The 20,274-nt window shown below is 32.4% G+C and overlaps 1 protein-coding gene and 1 pseudogene across 1 annotated transcript; one reads left to right on the top strand and one right to left on the bottom strand.

The window, feature by feature from the left end:
• The window catches only part of LOC306660181 (protein prenyltransferase alpha subunit repeat-containing protein 1-like), a 631,547-nt gene that overhangs the window by 365,007 nt on the left and 246,266 nt on the right, over window positions 1-20,274 (bottom strand).
• On the top strand, window positions 1,820-4,860 carry LOC306659803 (DNA mismatch repair protein Msh2-like; annotated as a pseudogene). The gene is made up of 2 exons: window positions 1,820-3,087; window positions 3,330-4,860. The product of its transcript is annotated as a DNA mismatch repair protein Msh2-like (transcript).

The following is a 20,274-nucleotide window of genomic DNA, read 5'->3' as shown; positions in this document are numbered from 1 at the left end:
TGCCATACATTCATTTTAATGAAACTTAAGTTCAAAGTACTGATTTCTGAATCTGTCAGTGCAACAGTTGGACCTGCTGAAAAAAATAAATCTGTACATCTCAGAGATGTAGTAATATCACACTCTAGTACTGCAGGTTGGTTGGATTTCTTATTAATTCTTCACTAAGCAGTAACATGAGTATTTTGGACTCTTCCGCCTTGAGGCTTTGATATTTCCAAGCAGTTTGTTTCCAGCTGTATGAATGATATTTGCATACCAGCATAAAGAGTAGTATCAGCACACATAAAGGACTAGGCCTACCATGTGCAACATTTTAACATTTTTGTCCAGATTCTTCTGGCCAAAGCTGTTGATAGGGCAAAGCTATCATTATGACTTGGATCTTCAATGTCCCCCAAAGTTTCAAGTTCAGTGGTAGGGTTTTGGGGAAGTGATTGGATCTCATGGATTCTGAATGAACTACTGAGATGTGGGACCTGGTTAAAGGAGGAACGTCACTGGGTATGTGCCCTGGAAGGATTGATCTTCTTTCTGACCTCTTCTTCTTTCTGCTTCCTGGTTGCCAAGAGCTGACAGATCTTCTCCATGTCACCCTTCCACCTAGTGTTCTTCCTTACCTCCGGCCAGAGCTATAAAACAAGCTGACAGTGAACCTGAACTAGCAACCAAGATGAATCTTTTCTCTTGTAAGTTGTCCTTGTTAGTAATTTCATCACAGGGATGAAAAGTTGACTAGCACACCTGTCTTGAAGGAACCCTGTGAAATGGAAAAGAACACACAGATAGGGGGTGCATCATTAGTCTTTGCCTACACACTTTTCTTATGAATTCTTATGTATGATGTTCTTATGTATTTATGTTGTTACACCTCACTGTACAAATTGCTTTCATAACATGCCATTTATTTTCATTACTCTATCTTACTTGAAAGTGCACTTCCCCTTAACATTGATTTACATTTAAAATTTTTTAAAAATTATTCATTTATTTTTTATTTTTATAGACTGCATTTTGATTCATTGTACACTAATGGGGTACATCATTTCATTTCTGTGGTCGTGCATGGTTTAGATTCATACCATTCGTGAAACCATACATGTACATAGGGTAATGATGTCTCACTCATTCCACCATTTTTCGTACGCCCCTCCCTCTCATTTCCTTCTACAAAATCTAAAGTTCCTTCATTCTTCTCTCACTCCTGACCTCTGCCACCCCCATTATATACCAACATGCACTTATCGGGGAAAACATTTGGCCTTTGTTTTTTTGGGATTGGCTTATTTCACTTAGCATGATATTCTCCAATTCCATCAATTTATCTGCAAATGCCATAATATTATTCTTCTTTATGGTTGATTAATATTCCATTGTGCATATATACCACAGTTTCTTTATGAAATATAAGTTGAAGTTATGTAAAATATCATTGATTAGAAATTTTAAGAAACTTTACATGGTTTGTCTAATAATTTGTTTCACTCTTTTGGAAAGTTCATATATTTCGTAGAGGGGCATGGGAAACTACATTCTATAAATTGAAATAAAGATGCATGGTACAGCACTACTGCTAAACTATAGCTGATATAAGTTTTAGCTGAAAATGAACATTGATGCTTAAATTATAAGAATATTGAGGTTATTATGACCAAAAATTCATGAAAATTAAATTTATTTTTTTCTTCAAAATGAATATGAATTTGTGATTTTATAACAGATTTATCTCATTTGTTCTTTCTGAACTTATATCTACCTGAGATAGATAGGCAGGCAGGCAGATTGGTAGATGGACAGATAGAAGATAGATATCATCAAAATGGCGGTGCAACCGAAGGAGACGCTGCAGCTGGAAAGCGCAGCCGAGGTCGGCTTGGTGCGCTTCTTCCAGAGCATGCCGGAGAAGCCAACCACCACCGTGCGCCTCTTCGACCGAGGCGACTTCTACACTGCTCATGGCGAGGACGCGCTGCTGGCCGCCGGCGAGGTGTTCAAGACCCAGGGGGTGATCAAGTACTTGGGACCAGAGCAAAGGCTCTGCAGAGTGTTGTGCTTACTAAAATGAATTTTGGATCTTTTGTAAAAGATCTTCTTCTGGTTCGTCAATATAGAGTTGAAGTTTATAAAAACAGACCTGGAAATAAGGCATCCAAGGAGAATGATTGGTATTTGGCATTTAAGGCTTCTCCTGGCAATCTTTGTCAGTTTGAAGACATTCTGTTTGGTAACAATGATATGTCAGCTCCCATTGGTGTTGTGGGTGTTAAAATGTCCACAGTTGATGGTCAAAGGCAGGTTGGAGTTGGGTATGTTGATAACATACAGAGGAAGCTAGGACTGTGTGAATTCTCTGATAACTATCAGTTTTCCAATCTGGAGGCTCTCCTAATTCAGATTGGACCAAAGGAATGTGTGTTACCAGGAGGAAAGAATGCTGGAGATATGGGGAAACTGAGCAGGTTATTCAGAGAGGAGGAATTCTGATCAAAAAGAGCTGACTTTTCCACAAAAGACATTTATCAGGATCTAAATCAGTTGTTGAAAGGCAAAAAGGGAGAACAGATGAATAGTGCTCTCTTGCTGGAAATGGAGAATCAGGTTGCAGTTTCATCACTGTCTGCAGTAATTAAGTTTTTAGAACTCTTATCAGATGATTCAAATTTTGGACAGTTTGAATTGACCACTTTTGACTTCAGCCAGTACATGAAACTGGATATTGCAGTAGTTAGAGCTCTCAACCTTTTCCAGGGTTCAGTTGAAGACACTACTGGCTCTCAGTCTCTGGCTACATTACTGACTAAGTGCAAAACCCCTCAAGGACAAAAACTGGTTAACCAGTGTATTAAGCAGCCTCTCGTGGATAAGAACAGACTAGAAGAAAGATTAAATTTAGTGGAAGCTTTGGTAGAAGATGCAGAATTGAGGCAGAGTTTACAAGAAGATTTACTTTGTCAATTCCCAGATCTTAATCGATTTGCCAAGAAATTTCAAAGACAAGCAGCAAACCTTCAAGATTGTTACCAACTCTATCAGGGCATAAACCAACTCCCTAATGTTATACAGGCTCTGGAAAAATATGAAGAGAAGGTCATCCTCTTCCACTGAGCACACACAGCTTTGCTTCAGATATACGTGAAACAGTGAGAAAGAAAATACCTGCCTAAGCCAACCAGATTAACCAAACTGACTGACTATCAGCGAGGTGGTAGATGTTGCAGCCAGATCACCCTCACATCCAGAAATAGCTATTTGAAAAGATACAGACCTTTATTCATCATTTCCCTTTCCTACCCTACTCTGGAGATTAAACCTAGGCCTTGCACATGCTAGGAAAACACCAGGTATTGATGTTGGCAGTTTTTGTGACTCGTCTTATTGATCTTCATTCTGATTTCTCAAAGTTTCAGGAGATGATAGAAACAACTTTAGATATGGATCAGGTGGAAAACCACGAATTCCCTGTAAAACTTTCATTTGATCCTAATCTGAGTGAATTAAGAGAAATAATGGATGACTTAGAAAAGAAGATGCAGTCCACATTAATAAGTGCAGCCTGAGATCTTGGTTGGTGGACCCTGGCAAACAGATTAAATTGGATTCCAGTGCACAGTTTGGCTATTACTTTCGTGTAACCTGTAAGGAAGAAAAGGTTCTTCGAAACAATAAAAACTTGAGTACAGTAGATATCCAGAAGAATGGTGTTAAATTTACTAACAGTAAGTTGTCTGCTTTAAATGAAGAATACACTAAAAATAAAGCTGAATACGAAGAGGCCCAAGATGCCATTGTCAAAGAAATTGTCAATATTTCTTCAGGCTATGTAGAGCCAATGCAGACACTAAATGATGTGTTAGCTCAGCTAGATGCTGTTGTCAGCTTTGCTCACGTGTCAAATGGACCATCTGTTCCATATGTACGACCCGTCATTTTGGAGAAAGGACAAGGAAGAATTATATTAAAAGCATCCAGACACGCTTGTGTTGAAATTCAAGATGAAGTTGCATTTATTCCTAATGATGTACACTTTGAAAAAGATAAACAGATGTTCCACATCATTACTGGTCCCAATATGGGAGGTAAATCAACATATATTCGCCAAACTGGGGTAATAGTATTCATGGCCCAAATTGGATGTTTTGTACCATGTGAATCAGCAGAAGTATCCCTTGTGGACTGCATCTTGGCTCGGGTCAGGGCTGGTGACAGTCAGTTAAAAGGAGTCTCCACATTCATGGCTGAAATGCTGGAAACTGCTTCTATCCTCAAGTCTGCAACCAAAGATTCTTTAATAATCATAGATGAATTGGGAAGAGGAACCTCTACCTATGATAGATTTGGACTAGCATGGGCTATATCCTATTACATTGCAACAAAGATTGGTGCTTTCTGCATGTTTCCAACCCATTTTTATGAACTTACTGCCTTGGCCAATCAGATACCAACTGTTAATAACCTACATGTCACAGCACTAACCACTGAAGAGACCCTAACTATGCTTTATCAGGTGAAAAAAAGGTGTCAGTGATCAGAGTTTTGGAATTGACGTTGCAGAGCTTGCTAATTTCCTTAGGCATGTAATAGAGTGTGCCAAACAAAAAGCCCTGGAACTTGAGGAGTTTCAGAGTATTGGAGCCTCACAAGGACATGATAAAACAGAACCAGCCAAAGAAGTGCTGTCTGGAAAGAGAGAAAGGTGAAAAAATTATTCTGGAGTTTCTATCCAAGGTGAAGCAAGTGCCTTTTACTGAAATGTTGGAAGAAAACATTACAATAAAATTAAAACAACTGAAAGCTGAGGTGATAGCAAAGAATAATAGTTTTGTAAATGAAACCATTTCATGAATAAAGGTTACTACATAAAAAAAAAACAATGGAATGAAGATAGTGTTGATAAACTGTAGTCTGTAAGACTTTTGTTTTATATTAACCCCTTTTCCACAGTGTTTGAGTGGTTGACTAATGATGCCCATAGGATATCAATTTAATAAAATACGTAGTGATAGTACATTTTCAAAAATCTTTATTTTAGAAATTGAGAGCTGTAACTAAGGACTATTTAAATGGACACAAGCAATAGTAAGCAATGTGCCGAATTTTATAAATAAAATCATGTTAAAAAAAAAAGAAGATAGATATCATCACTATACTTAAACACATATTAAGACCTGCACAGAGTGCACAGAATTAAATGACTGACAATCCTATTTGGCAGATTTATAATTTTTCATGCTTTGCCCATATTTTAATTTATTAAATAATATTTTTCAAAAATTCTAATTACATTTTATTTTTAGAACCATTTAGATTTAGAGGAAAAAAATGCAAAGATGTACAGAGAATTTCAACATGTCCACAACCAGTTTCTCCAACTATAAAAATCTTTGAAGATTATGGTATGCTTGCAACCAGTAAACCAACATAGCCATGTTATTGGCTACATATTCTATTGTGTGTTCTCTTGGAGGTCATCTTTACCTTAATGGCAAAATACGCTTTTGGAAGAGTTAGAGTCAGGGCCATAGTTTTCAACCATTTCCATAAGTTTAAATGGACAGGAGGAAGTAAATATCAGGAAGAGTGAGCCTCTGTTGGCCGTGTTCCTTCAAGCCTGGCTATTGAACTCCAAAGGTTCTATGCTTTCCACAAGAGGGAGTTATAGCTTTTAGCTTCAAAGCACTGTGGGTAAATATTAGGGAAAAGCAATATATGATAGTTTAAAATTTTTCTTTCTTTATTTTTGCTATATTTATTTTGGATTTAGCAACAATGTGGTAGCTAATTAGTTATTTTCATCTTGTAAGAAAATAAGTGGTATCATGAAGAATAAATATGCCATGTTTTTATTTTAACTTGTCTGCTTGCAGAGACCACTGATGCTACTGAGCTTCTATGGTGGGAGCCTCAAGAATCAGTAAGGGGCGTAAATTCTAAGCACAATAAAAGAGAGCCAGCAGATAAAATCTCTGTCTGCTCCCCACACAACCCCATGTGGTCTTACCTGAAAGTTTACTTACCCTAATATCTTCAGCTTCTCTGATGACATTCACTGAGGAAGAGCACTGAGCTACTCTTATTGCAAAAAGGTGTTAATTTTGACCTTTCCTTTATTTTTGAAAACCCTCTTTTTAAAAAATCTTATGTTTTCATCGTTTCTGCTTTCTTGGAAATAGTAGTATTTATCTAAAGTAGTCTTAGCCTAAATGTTCTCTTGTCACAGGCTATGCCCCACCACCCCTGGGAAGCTGAGCTAAATTAGTTTCTAAATGAAAATTGCAATATATATTTAAAATAAAAATTATATATAAATATAAAATTATTTATGTAAAAGTTACTATATGACCATATGGCTGAGAGCATCTAAAAATTAAAGAAAATGTTTCCAAACAGCTAAAATTAGGGTTCAGTGGTTGAAATACTAGAAGGTGGTTGCATATTCTAATAATAATGATAATAGAATTTCAATCTCAAGAAAATAAAGCAAAATGAGCCAAAGGAAAGTTTTATAAGCTAAGAGAATTTATTCATTCATTTAGCAAAACAATTTCCAAATGTTGGCTTGTGCTAGTACTGGGGAATACAAAAGTAAAAAGAAACAAACCACATCAAGTAAATAGAATTTCTGACAGTAGGAAGATTATCTTTTGACACAGGGTTGCTACAAATGGATCAAGAAAGTATACTGTCCTGTATGTAAAATTTAGATCTATCTGTGGCCTAAAAGTGGTAATTTATCATTATTCTTTTTCATGTCTCAAATCATATAAAGGTATTTTATTCCACAAACCCCTTTAGATAGTTTGTTATGAGAGTAAATAGTAACATATAAAGAAAAAAGACTACAGTACAATATTAGAACATTCTTGTGAATGTTCTTGTGAACATTCCAGAAAGAAAGCTGAGTTTAACAGCTAAAACATTTATTTTTGTTTGTTTTGTTTTTTTCTCAGTTAAAAGGTAAGTTGGACTCAAATTCTCCCCCCACCCCCTTGGTACTATTTCTTATGCAGTGGGACCACTTTTAGTAACAAGAACTTGACATCAACTGAGTATTTGCAATAGTATGAATCTTGGACCTTCATTTTCTGTGACTCACCCTTTGACTTGCTTTCCCAGAAGGAATCCCTGGATACCCATTTTGCTTCCTCCTTAGAGTGGGGTCCAGGGCTGAGAACCTGCAGGCCAATGAGCCAGGATCACAGCTCTGAGTTCTGTGCAACTAACTCCAGCTTCTTTCCAAATAGTGCCCTATGCTGACCTTCTCTTCCTGGTTTTCCAGAGCCTTGTAAATTTACCCAAACGTGTCTATTAACACCTAGAGTGTTGTCCTTAAACTCTTTTTGGAGGTCTTTTCTTAGATTGTGTTGATTTTCTCCTCTTTCCCTTTCTCTATTTTTTTTTTTTTTAGATTTCTGAATCTGTTCCCCTTCCTTGATTAACCTTTTATTAATATCTATCATCTATTAATTTATTTAATCCTTAAAAAAACAGTTGTGTGATTTTACTGAATAGACAACCATATTGGAAAGGTTAATAAATATTCATGATGGCAAAATAATTGTGTCTAAATTATTTTCATTTTAAAATTCAGAGATACATTGCCATTATACTTATAGTTCCTGAATTTGTGTTTGACCTTTATTTATATTTTTAAAATTTTTTATTTGGATTATTAAATATATAAAATCATCAATAATATAAAAATGAAGCAATATCCATTTGATAATCTTTATCAATAATTTTGTCAAAAATGGAGTTTTAGTCAAAAGTGGGAGAACATTTATTTGATGACAATTTTAGATACTAAAACTATCAGTTTTTCTAAAATATAGGAGATACAAAAATGGAGGAACAGCTGCATGAAGAAACTTGTTCTCTGATATAAAAAGGTATGTGAGAATCACTCCATCTTAGCTAATCATTAATGCTAAATTAGAAATCATCATAAATAAAGATACTTCTATCAGAAAAAAATGTTCTCCTATTTTCTTTCCATATATTATGATAAATATAAGAGTCAACAACTTAGAAAATGTTAAAACCACTGGCTAATCTGTTAGTTAGGAATGATATGTGCTTACACTATTTTAAAATTTATCTCAGCAAAATTTTTATTCTGGTCTCTATAATGTTAATATCTCATAATTTGTACATTTAACAAGTATGAACGGGGCAGGAGTTTTTCCAAGTCTTTAAAACAAACCTTAAAGTTCAATGTATTTTTAAGTATAGATAAAATAAAATTATCAATATTGCACAAGATGAGTTAGTCAGTTTCCTATTGTTTTAGGATATTGTCAAAAATGGAGATGAGCAAATATCATAATAGAGCCTAAATCATAATTTTAAAATACTTTTTTCAATTGGTATTTTCCCATTGTAGAAAAAGTGTTCTCAAGACTGTCACTGTGTTTAAACAGTTTACTCTGTAGCCAGGTGTGGTGAGGAGGAGATACTGTTGGGAGGATTTCTATGCTGGGTAATAACAGGTGAGCAGGGGATGAACTGTGTATTCTGCCAGCACAGTTTAAACCAGTAGAATTGTTTTCCTTTAATTTCAGTTTAATGTCTCTGAAAGGTATTTATGGAGTTTGTATTCTTTTATAAATATGTTTGCATCCTCACCATTAACACAAATCCTTGAATTTGATTTTTCTGTTCAGGACAATGTAACTAAATTCTTTTCTCCTAAATAACTGCATAGGAATTAACAGCAAAAGTCCACCAGTTTATTTTCATTGGAGATAAAGGACTGGAAATATTCAGTAGCAGAGTATGGCATGGAATAGAATCTGTTTATCCCTTTTGTGATTCTTCATTTAGTAAAAGAATTATGGTTTGGTTTGTAGATATTTTGGAAAAGACACTGTAAGACTAGAACATGTTTATGAACTTGTCATTACTAAACAGACATCAAACTAGATTTTGTTCATCAATAAGAAATACATGGAATAAATCAACAAGAAGTAGTTTGAAACAGGTTAATACAGTTACTAAAATCTTTTGTTATTTCATTTTGGGATATTTACCTGAAAATGTGGCAGAAGATGGCAGTATAGATCCTTTTAATTTAGACAAAGTTTAACATTCAATTTATTTAGACAGTATTAATATATACAAAAACTTTTCATTAAAATAATTTATAATTTTGTCATTACTTAAATGTCATTTGATTGAAGTCATGGTTTATATTATTACTATTATCAGATGGTTTATTACATAAAATGTCATTTCTTATATATAAACGTATCAACTGATAAACTATAAGACTGTTTAAAAAAGTAAAATTTAAACAAATACTGCCTAATGTAATTAGTTTTCATTTGTAATGTCACTTTCCATGGCGTTAGATACATACTTTAATGATAAATACATAACATTTCAATAATAATACAATCATTAAACTCAATCTGGAAATTTTTAAAAAATATGGAAAAGGTGAAAAAAATCAAAGATTATTTTCTTGGTAGTAGTTTACTTCCTCATGTGTTCAGAAACTTTGCTGAGATTTTTCTGGCAAAGCGAATTAAAATAATCAAATGGAAGATATACCAGAACTAACATAAACCAATAGAGAAGGTAAATTAACCAACAAACATGGAATACCATAAATTGATTTCAATAGAAAAAAAAAAACAGTTGCTATATTGTAATGATTGTTTGAATTGACTTACTTGAATTGAATTCCTTAAGTAACTTTTTAAATAAACTGTGACCTATGTTGAATTTACAAGTATATTGTAACTTTAGACTTAAGCCTGACTTTAGCAGCTCATCACCTAATTTTTTAAGTTCATTTTGTTTAATTGAACTCTTCATTTTTCAAATGCCTCATAAGATAATATAAAGCAAAATATATTGGAGAGTTCATTTTAAAAAGTTAGTATTGAAGCTAAGAAAATAGGGTTTATGTGTACTCTCCTGATTCCAAATACTTCCCATTTCAACAGCATATTTTTTAACCAGTGCAATAAAGTAATAGTGCATGGATAAACTTATATAGAAATACTTTTATCTTCTGAAATGTACAGAATGACTTTAGGTAGAATCAATATTTGATTTTTAACCCAGTATGTTAATATTTAAACCTGTGAAAACAAAAATAAAACAATGTTACCTTACCAATATTCCTTTAATCCTTGATAACTCACAATTAAAAGAGATAGGAACAATATAAACAATGATTTTGAGAAGGGAAGAAAGCTCTTTCTAAATTATTAAGACATCTAATAGTTTTTCACCAGAACATATTTTGACATGGTTCTTTTTAGTATGCTGAGTTGTGCTTTAGGGAGAATTGGTAGCTTAAAATTGCATACTCTCAAATGCTGACCCAGTCTTAACATCTATCAAAAAAATATGAAAATAGTAATACCATGTTAAAACACATAATTATAATAGCATTCGTTTTACCCATCTACACACTCAACCGCATGGTCAAGGAAAAATTAAGCCAAAGTGAACAGGAGTTGTTATTTCAAATGCATCATCTGTTTTGTTCTTTAAAAATCCATTTTTTTCTTTTCACAATCTCTAAATACAAGCATACAAAGAAAACATTATTAATAAGCATTGCAATATGTGAAATACTAGCTAATATCTTGTGTATCTGAAATGTATAAACTAGAAAAATTTAATAATATATTTTCATGTGTGTCTAAGTATAATAAAGAGTAGTGAGTTGGGGATAATAAATAAGTTAGCTGGATAGTAGAAATCAATGAAAGAATAAATTCAAGTCTCCTGTGTGGCCCATAGGATTGTTTAACACAAAATATGAATGTCAAAGGAAGCACTAGAGAAGAGAGACTCACTGGCATATAATAGAAGGAGCACATTTGTCTTCCACAGGCTGCAGGGGAAACTGTCTTCTTAGGAGAGTGAAAAACTTTAAGACTAGAGAGTAGATAGGAAATGATAGAAGTTAAATTTAAATGAAGAAAGATATCCTAAGAATTGATATTGGTGTACGGTGTAACCATGGAATGCTGGAACAGAAGAGGGAAATGGGTAAAATGATAAGGAAGCAGAGAATGTGCATGCATTTTCCTTTATGATTAGCAATGCCAGGTATGTTGGATTTAGTAGGCAAAACGTAGTTCTGAAGAAATAATTTAGGAATTTACCTGGCAGATGGTGGATTTGCAGTAATTCTTTTTGTCCTTATAATATAATAGGAGATACGATTTAGAGCCAGTTGAGATATATTTTTTAACTTTAAATTTCATATTCTCTGATATTTAATATACTGTTATCATCTTTCCCAAAACTATCAACGGCATAATTTTTAAACAATGTTGATAGATTTTTTTAAGAAAGATTGATAAATTAACTCCTTTAATTGTGCTATTTTTCATATTGTTACCAAAGAACTTAAAAAGGGATGGAGGAAAAGAAAGAAGATGATTTTCCAATAAATGCAATTCATTTATTTCCAATAAATTCTGTAATCTAACTTATTTGCTTTTTCAGATTCCTATTGACTGGGGGAAAATATGTCTATAACATGTACAATTGTTCTGTATGTCATCTGGGTAATCTATTAATAAATCAAATCTTTGATGATTGCCATACTTATATGGCAAGATTTTAAAAAGAAAGTTAAGAGAAAATACATTAACTGTTCAAATCCCACATTGCCTGTTCCATGCCACTGCAGTGTAATAAGTGTTGGCAAGATTAGAAGGCAGATTCTGATGAAGGAAACTTGATGCTTGAACTGCAAAAGTTTGTAATTTCATTATTGGCCTCTAACCTCAGTGTGATAGGGGTTGGGTCCAAGAGCCTTATGATGCAGTTAGACCTTGGCTTTACCTAAAACTAACCAACTATGGTGGATGAAAATAAAGCAAAGCCAGCAAAAGTCTCTATGAAGAAAGTAAAGAGAGCCAACAGAAGAAAAACAGAAAGTAGTCCCGACAGGGTATTGTTAAAAATCAATTTGACAAATGATACTAATAAATAGGCTGAGTACTTGAGAACTGAGAAGGACTCATTGAATCTTAAAATAGATAAATTACTGACAACCTCAGTGACTACTGGAGAAAAAAAATCAGAAGGTATACAGAAAATCTGAAAAAAAAATATATGTGAGGAACATGCAGTCTACTTTCAAAGAACACTATTCCATTCTTAGCATATAAAAGTATAATTTTAATGTACTATAATTGCATGTATGTTTCTGTCTTACAAGAAAATTGAACTTATTTTTAAATTTTATTTATTTATTTATTTACATTTAAGTAGACAATTATTGTACTGCTCAAGAATAACATTATTTTCCGACTAACCTTTGTCATGAAAGAGAACTATCTAAATCACAAAGTGCAGTGTTTTCTTTCCCAATGTACACAAATGTAGTACAACTGTTCATTCCTCTGCTTGTACACGATGTAGAGTCACACCATTTGTGTTATCATACATGTACATAGGGTAGTGATGTTTGTCTCATTCCACTGTCTTTCCTTCTCCCTGCACCCTCCCTTCCCCTCATTTTCCTCTACACAATCCAAAGTTCCTCCATTATTCCTTACTCTCAAACCCCGTTGTGTATCAGCATCCATTTATCAGAAAGAAATTTGGCCCTTCGGCTTTTTGGGATCAGCTTATCTCACTTAGCATGACATTCTCCAGCTCCTTCCATTTACCTGCATGTGCCATAATTTTATTATTTTTATGGCTGAGTAATATTCTGTTGTGTATATTTACCACAGTTTCTTTATCCATTCATTTACTGAAGGGCATCTAGGTTGGTTCCACAATCTAGCTATTGTAAATTGAGCTGCTATAAACATTGATGTAGCTGCTTTACTGTAATTTGCTAACTTTAAGTCCTTTGGGTATAAGCCAAGGAGTGGGATATTTGGGTCAAATAGTGGGTCCATTCCAAGTTTTCTAAGAAAGTGCCGTACTGTTTTCCAGAGTGGCTGCACTAATTTGGATCCCACCAGCAAGGTATGAGTGTACCTTTTTCCCCATATCCTTGCCAACATCTATTGTTGCTTGTATTGTTGATAATAACCATTCTAATTGGAGTGAGATGAAATCTTAGGGTAGTTTTGATTTGCATTTCTCTAATTACCAGAGATGTTGAATATTTTTTTCATATATTTGTTGATCAATTGTATATCTTCTTATATGAAGTGTCTGCTCAGTTCTTTTGTCCATTTATTGATTGAGCTATTTGTATTTTTAGTGTTAAGTTTTTTGAGTGCTTTATAAATTCTGGAGATGAGTGCTATATCTGAAGAGCATGTGGTAAAGATTTTCTCCCACTCTATAGACTCTCTCTTCACATTATTGATTGTTTCCTTTGCTGAGAAAAAGTTTTTTAGTTTGAATCCATCCCATTTGTTGATTCTTTTTTTTATTTCTTGTACTTTGGGAGTTTATTAAGGAAGTCAAGTACTAAGCCGACATAATGAAGATTTGGTCCTATTTTTCTTCTATTTGGTACAAGGCCTCTGGTCTAATTCTGAGGTCCTTCATTCATTTTGAGTTGAGTTTTCTGCAGGGTGAGAGATAAGGGTCTAATTCTATTTTGCTACATCTGGATTTCCAGTTTTCCTAGCACCATTTGTTGAAGAGGTTAACTTTTCTCCATTGTGTTTTTGGCACCTTTGTCTAATATGAGATAAATTTATTCATGTGGATTTGTCTCTGTGTCTTCTGTTCTGTACGATTAGTCTATTTGTTTATTTCGGTGCCAATATCATGCTGTTTTTGTTACAGTTGCTCTGTAGTACAATTTAAGGTCTGGTATTGTGATGCCTCCTGCTTCACTCTTTTTGCTAAGTATTGCTTTGGCTATTCTCGATCTCTTATTTTTCCAAATGAATTTCACGATTCCTTTCTCTATTTCTATGGAAAGAGACATTAGGATTTTAATTGGAAATACATTGAATCTGTATAGCACTTTTGGTAGTATGACCATTTTGACAATATTAATTCTGCCTATCCAAGAACATGGGAGATCTTTCCATCTTCTAAGGTTTTGGTTAATTTCTTTATTCAGTGTTCTGCAGTTTTCATTACAGAGGTCTTTCACCTCTTTTGTTAGATTGATTCCCAATTGTTTTATTTATTTTTTTTTTTTTTGGCACTACTGTGAATGAGGTAGTTTTTCCTAATTTCTCTTTCAGAGGATTCATCACTTATGAATAGAAATGCATTAGATTTATGACTGTTGATTTCATACCCTGCTACTTTGTGGAATTCATTTATTAGTTCCAGAATTTTCTGGTGGAATTTTTTGAATCCTCTAATTATACAATCATGTCATTGGCAAATAGTGATTGTGTGAGTTTTCCTTTTTCTATTAATATCCCTTTAATTTCTTCCAACTAATTGCTCTGGCTAGAGGGTTATGTGTCTTATTCTCTATGAAGAAAATTCTTCAGGCCTTGTGCTTTCTTCAGAAGAATTTTTGTATCTTGTTCTTTGATTTTTTTCTTCTACATTTATTTAGTATATCCCATAAGAATTTTTTGATACTTACATCTCTTTGATATTATGACAATATATAAAATCTCTAGGGGAACAGGTAACTGTGCTTTATTATATTTTCCAATGCATTTTAACAGATACAGTGGATTTTTCAAAGAGCATAAGCACATTTCTCTTTGACTTATTAGCAATTGTTATCAAATGTGGAATTTCATAATATGGAAAATTTAAAGAGCTTAGTCTTTTGTGTATGTTCGTGTGGTTGCATGTATGAAAATTTACAACTTGGTGGAAATAGGAAGGACCAAAAATAATAGAAAATCATAAGGAGAAGTACTGAGTTGGAGAACTTCCATTGCCATCTACCAAGACTTTGCAATTATGATCCATAACCCTGCATAAGACTGGACCCAAAAGAAACAAGTAGACCACTGGAACATTACAGAGATTCAATAAACATACTAATAGGTAGAGGATCTCTAGAATTTTTTTTTACATAAAATTAACACTAAAATATAGTCTGGGAAATATATTCTCTTTCATTCATTGAGTTGACTCAATTTGTTCACTATGGAATCATTGAGACTCATGGTACTCAATCTATAAAATCAATGTTTTACAGATTGTAAAACCATGGCTACTGGTACACTTGAAAAACACTAAACTAAAACATAAATTTTGATAAACTTTACATTTAAATTCGAGAGTTTAAAAAATACCAAGACACTGCTGATATTGTGAAATTGCAGCTCATGAAATAGAATAAAATATTTATGTATATCTGGCAAAATACTAGCATACAGAATACATTAGGTAAACTAAAACATGAATAGGAAAAAAGACAACGTAATAAAATTTTGCATGTGTTAAACCATCCTTGTATGCCATGGGTAAGTCTTGCTTCTCACAGTGTATGATACTTTTAATGTGCCATTGAATATTTTTTCTCAAATTTTCTTGCGCATTGTGCATCATTGAATATCAGGGATATTGGTCTGTAACTGTTTTCTTGTAATTTCTTTGTGTATATCAGGTATTGACATAATTCTATTCTAGTGTGAGGAAATTTAAATGTTCTTTGATTCAATTTTGGGGATAGTTTGAGAAAAAATGCAATTAATTCTTCTTTAGTGTCTGGTAAAATTTATTGTTGGGCCATATAGTCCTTCTACAGATTTTGGGTTTAGTATTTTTATTTGTTTGTTTCTGTTTTGTTTTGTTTTTCCATAAAGCTTTCATACAGCAAAGGAAACAAAGTGAAAATACAAAGTATAAAGTGGAGAAAATATATTTGAAAAAATATTCTAGCTTCTAAATATATTTGAAACTACTCTAGCTTCTAATATTCTAAGTTAATCAGTAAAGTATTTAATGGCAAGAAAAATGTACTAATAGACATTTCTCCAAATAAGACATAAATGGCCACAAGGTGCATAAAAGAAAAATGCCAAAAATCAATATATAAGGGAAATGCAGAATAAGTTATCATTAAGATGGATATTTTATAAACAAAAATGAAACAAAACAAAACAAAATAAAGGGTAAGTTTTAGCAAAGATGAAGAGGAACAGGAATGGAAATCCTTATTCACTGTTGTAGGAATGTAAGTTGTTATAGTCAATGTGAAAAAGAATACAAGGATTCCTCATAAAATTAAAAATAGAAGTGTCATATAATACAGCAATTAATACAGTTTAAAATTAACAAATATACATTTCTGAGTATATATCAAATTATATTAATCAAGGTCTTAAAGATTATATGTACCCTCACACTTTATGGTATTTTTCTAGCAGCCAAAATATGGAACAGCACAAATATCTATTGATGGATAAATTTCAAAAGAAAATATGGCATGTACACACAATGAAATATCATTCTGCAATAATAAGCAAGGAGATCTTTCCATTTGTGATACCATGGGTGAACTGAGAGGACCTCTTCCTGAGTGAAAAGGACAAGAGTTGCATGATTCCCCCTATGTGAAGTAAGTGAACAAAATATTAAAATTTATAAAAGCAGAGAATTAAACAGTGTTTGCTAGGGTTGGCCTGAGGAAAATAGTTCCTCAATAGGTATAGAACTTCAGTTCTGCATGCTAAGTAAGTTCTAGAGATCTTCTGTACCTACAGGTAATGATAGGGTATATATTGAGAATATACCTCATGTTTACCACATATTAAACAAACAAAACCCAAAGGAAGTGTTGGAGATGAGGAATATACTTAGTATCTTGACTATTGAATGTAATGATGGTTTCTTGGGTGTATGCATATGTCCATACACATAAATATAAATATTTGTATGCATATATGTGCAACTTTTCATATATCAAATATAACTCAAAAAGTGTAAACAAATCATATTGTAAATTATATGCCCAGTCTCATTCAAAATAGTAAATTGAAAAATATTTCCTTGACAGGCACACTCAATGATAATATAGAAAGTGACAAATCCCACCATTGTGCTGAACTAAAATATTTGAATAAAATAAAAATTGCATTTGCTGAATGAAATATTTGAAATTAAATATTTGAAAATATAGAAATAAAATATTTCAATTACTCATTGACCTATTCAATGGCAATGAATCAATGACTTTAGAATTTTTCCCCTGTAGTCATCTACATTTCATGTAATGATTGTAAGCATAATACAGTTTTTTTTATAATTTTATAATTCCTATATTAATAGAGTACTTATAAAATTCATTAAAACTTACCAGAGTTTCCAGGAAGTGTTAGATTAAAATATTAAATATAGCAATAAAATATATTACTTATAATATTTTATTAGTAAATGTTTATATATGTTATTAATACATTTTGTTTTAATGCCTTCTTATTCAAAAGGTAATGATTAAAAATTTTTAGTATGGTGTAAACAAAAAATAATATACTTAATTAAATCACCATTATGACCATTATGTGGATAATGCCATGAAAATACACTATGTTTATCTTTTCCTGAATTAGCAATAATAATTTAGTATGCATCAAATATACAATGATTATAATTATTATTGGCTGGTTTATTTTATCATTGTATTTTAAAAAAATCCTGATAAAATAAACCTAATTTTAATTAACATATGTATTTTTGTACCAAAGGGAAAGATTTTCACCTACATAATATATTTCTGTATGCACTTTGTGTCTCTATGCACAATTATATATATATATATATTTATATATACATAAATTATAATATACTTCTAATGCTCTCATCTTTACCATGATTTAAAGACATCAAGAAAATGTACCATGATGCCAAAAGTAATTTGTCCCCTTTGATTTTATTTTCAAATCGACTAATTTAAATTTTAAAGAAAACTAAAATAATTTTTCAAAATACAGTAAATTTGGGGGTAAATCATAAAGATATTTCATTTCAGCTCATACCTTTTAATTGAGGTAATTCTGTAATAAGGGGATGCAGTGTCATTGAATCCAAGCAACTGTGAATACATATAATTGGCAAATGAACAACCAGCATTTCAGAACTGGTACTTGAAAGTTTTATATTGTTCAAGACCGGCAGGTGTTCTCACAAATTACCTGAAGTAATTTGCAGTAAAGTACTGCCACAAAGCTTCACATTAAATATGGGTATGATGTATGTAGTTCTTTCTACAGAAGTAAATCAAAGGTAATTTCATCTTTTTTTTCCAGGTATTTACTAATTACCATATAATTATTATCTTTGCCTACAAGAAAATATGTAAATACATATTTTAGAAAAGCAAGGTGACATTTCCAGAGCTTAAGTTTCCTAAATGGTTAAGATTTAAATTTTTATTTTTAATGAGAAAAATGACATTTGTCAAAAAGAGATTTGTGTGTGTGTTAGTGTAGTGGTTACTAGTGGTTATTCATAGATTTGTTTTATAAGTAGTTATTAGACAATTATGCATATTTAAACTTATACACTCATCTTATCGAGATGTCATAGAGGTAATTTCACAGAGGGCATTTTTTCCTTAAGCATTTTTTGAAGGCACTTAAACTTTTTTTCCAGAAAATCTTTTAGCTTATATATATATAATTTTTTATGTGCTTAATTTTTGATAAACCATGTGGGAGTTATGGCAATTTCTATGCTGTCAAAAGATCTTTGCAGTTGGCACAGCACATTTAGGTAGTAAATCATTTTTTTTTCTCTTTCAACAATAATTAAACTGAGCTATTATAACCTATTTACTTTATATACCTCTTAGTTCTTTATCCTTTTGATTTTTTATAACTCTTAGCTTAAATATAAGCACATTTTGCACCTGTGAAAAATATTTTCCTTTATTTTTTTTTTTCTGTAGGATTCTTTCTAGGTTCATTCGTTTATTGTAGTATTAATCGTTTTATTAGAAACAAAGAAAAAGAAACACATTATCCTTTGCCTCCTCGGGTTACAATCATCAAAATCACTCTTATATTCTATGTTTTGTCCCACTAGAGGTCCTTAAGGATATTCCCTCTGATAGCAATGCTATATTCTAAAATACTCTCTGAGGGACTTGCTGATACTGTTATACAGTAAACCTTCTTAATTCATAGTCAGACTATTCTCTAACAGTGAAATGTGTAGTATAATAAATACATAATGAAGTAGCATTCATTTATCACTATCAAATATTATGCACTGAATAATATATATTATATATTGTATAGTTTTATACAATGAGTGGTGCACTTGGCTTGTTTACACCAGCATCAGCATGAACACACAAGCAATGCACTGCACTGTAACATTTTAACAACAGTAAGATCACTAAGCAACTGGAGTTTTCAACGTCATTATAATTGGATGGCATCATTATCATACATGTGCATCACTGGGTAAGACATCTATTATGCGGTGTCTCATAGCAAAATATTATTATCTCTTATTCAAGCTTCTTTGCTACAAATTTTTCTCTCTAATACAGACACTTAAACTTTTTTTTTTCTTTTTTTTTTTTTTTTTGTGGTAAGAACCCTCTTGGTTTTATTGCATCATGAACAGAAGAAAAGTTTACATTGCCAAACAGAAAGCTAAAGAGAGACTGGAGTCCCATTAGCTTGATGTGCTCAGTAATTTTACTTTTTTTCAATTTATATCAAAGTACCAAAATATATCATTATAAGAAGGAAGGTAAATGTCTTTCTTCTTCTTGCTAAGTCTTAATTGGTTTGATGCTACTTATTCCAGTTTGACAGACTTAATATCATAGGGCAGAATTTGATTTTTTCCTTTTACTCCACTCAGCAAAACTTGGTCATCTCTAATCATTAGGTAATGCCTAAGTTAAAAGTCCCTGTTCCCTATGCATCTGCACCCTAACATCTTACTGGCTGTAACTTGTCTATAAAACTATTACAATCTTGGTTTGCATGAGCTTTTCATCCTGTGGTTGTGCTCTGTTTACCTTGGCTTATAAAACCTCTCCTTCCACCTGCACTTTGCAAAAAGGAAGCATGTTCTTTACCCACATAAAGACAGTTGGACAAATGGCTTCCCCATTCCCTCTCCCACTCGACACTTAAACTTTAATGTTTATAAATTAGAAAAATTTAAAGTTGCTGAATTGATAAACATGAGTGATTTACATAATTTGTGGCAACAGTTAAGAACAAAGTCTACAGGAGGAAAGTATAGATTCATCGTATTTACTATAATTAGAATTTTATAATGTAATTAAAATGAACACTTATTCTTTACACATGGTCTGATACATGTCCCATAATTTTGATAAATTTAAAAGTTAACAAATAAAACTTGATCCTTATGCTATGGGCAAGAAATACCAATTGTAGAAACAATTATCACATTTTACTCATTTTCTTCAAATCTAAC

The sequence above is a fragment of the Sciurus vulgaris genome (assembly GCF_902686455.1).
Source record: "Sciurus vulgaris genome assembly, chromosome: 4".
Lineage (NCBI taxonomy): Eukaryota > Metazoa > Chordata > Mammalia > Rodentia > Sciuridae > Sciurus > Sciurus vulgaris.
Note: the sequence above shows the minus strand (reverse complement) of the source record. Positions and strands in the feature narration are given on the sequence as shown.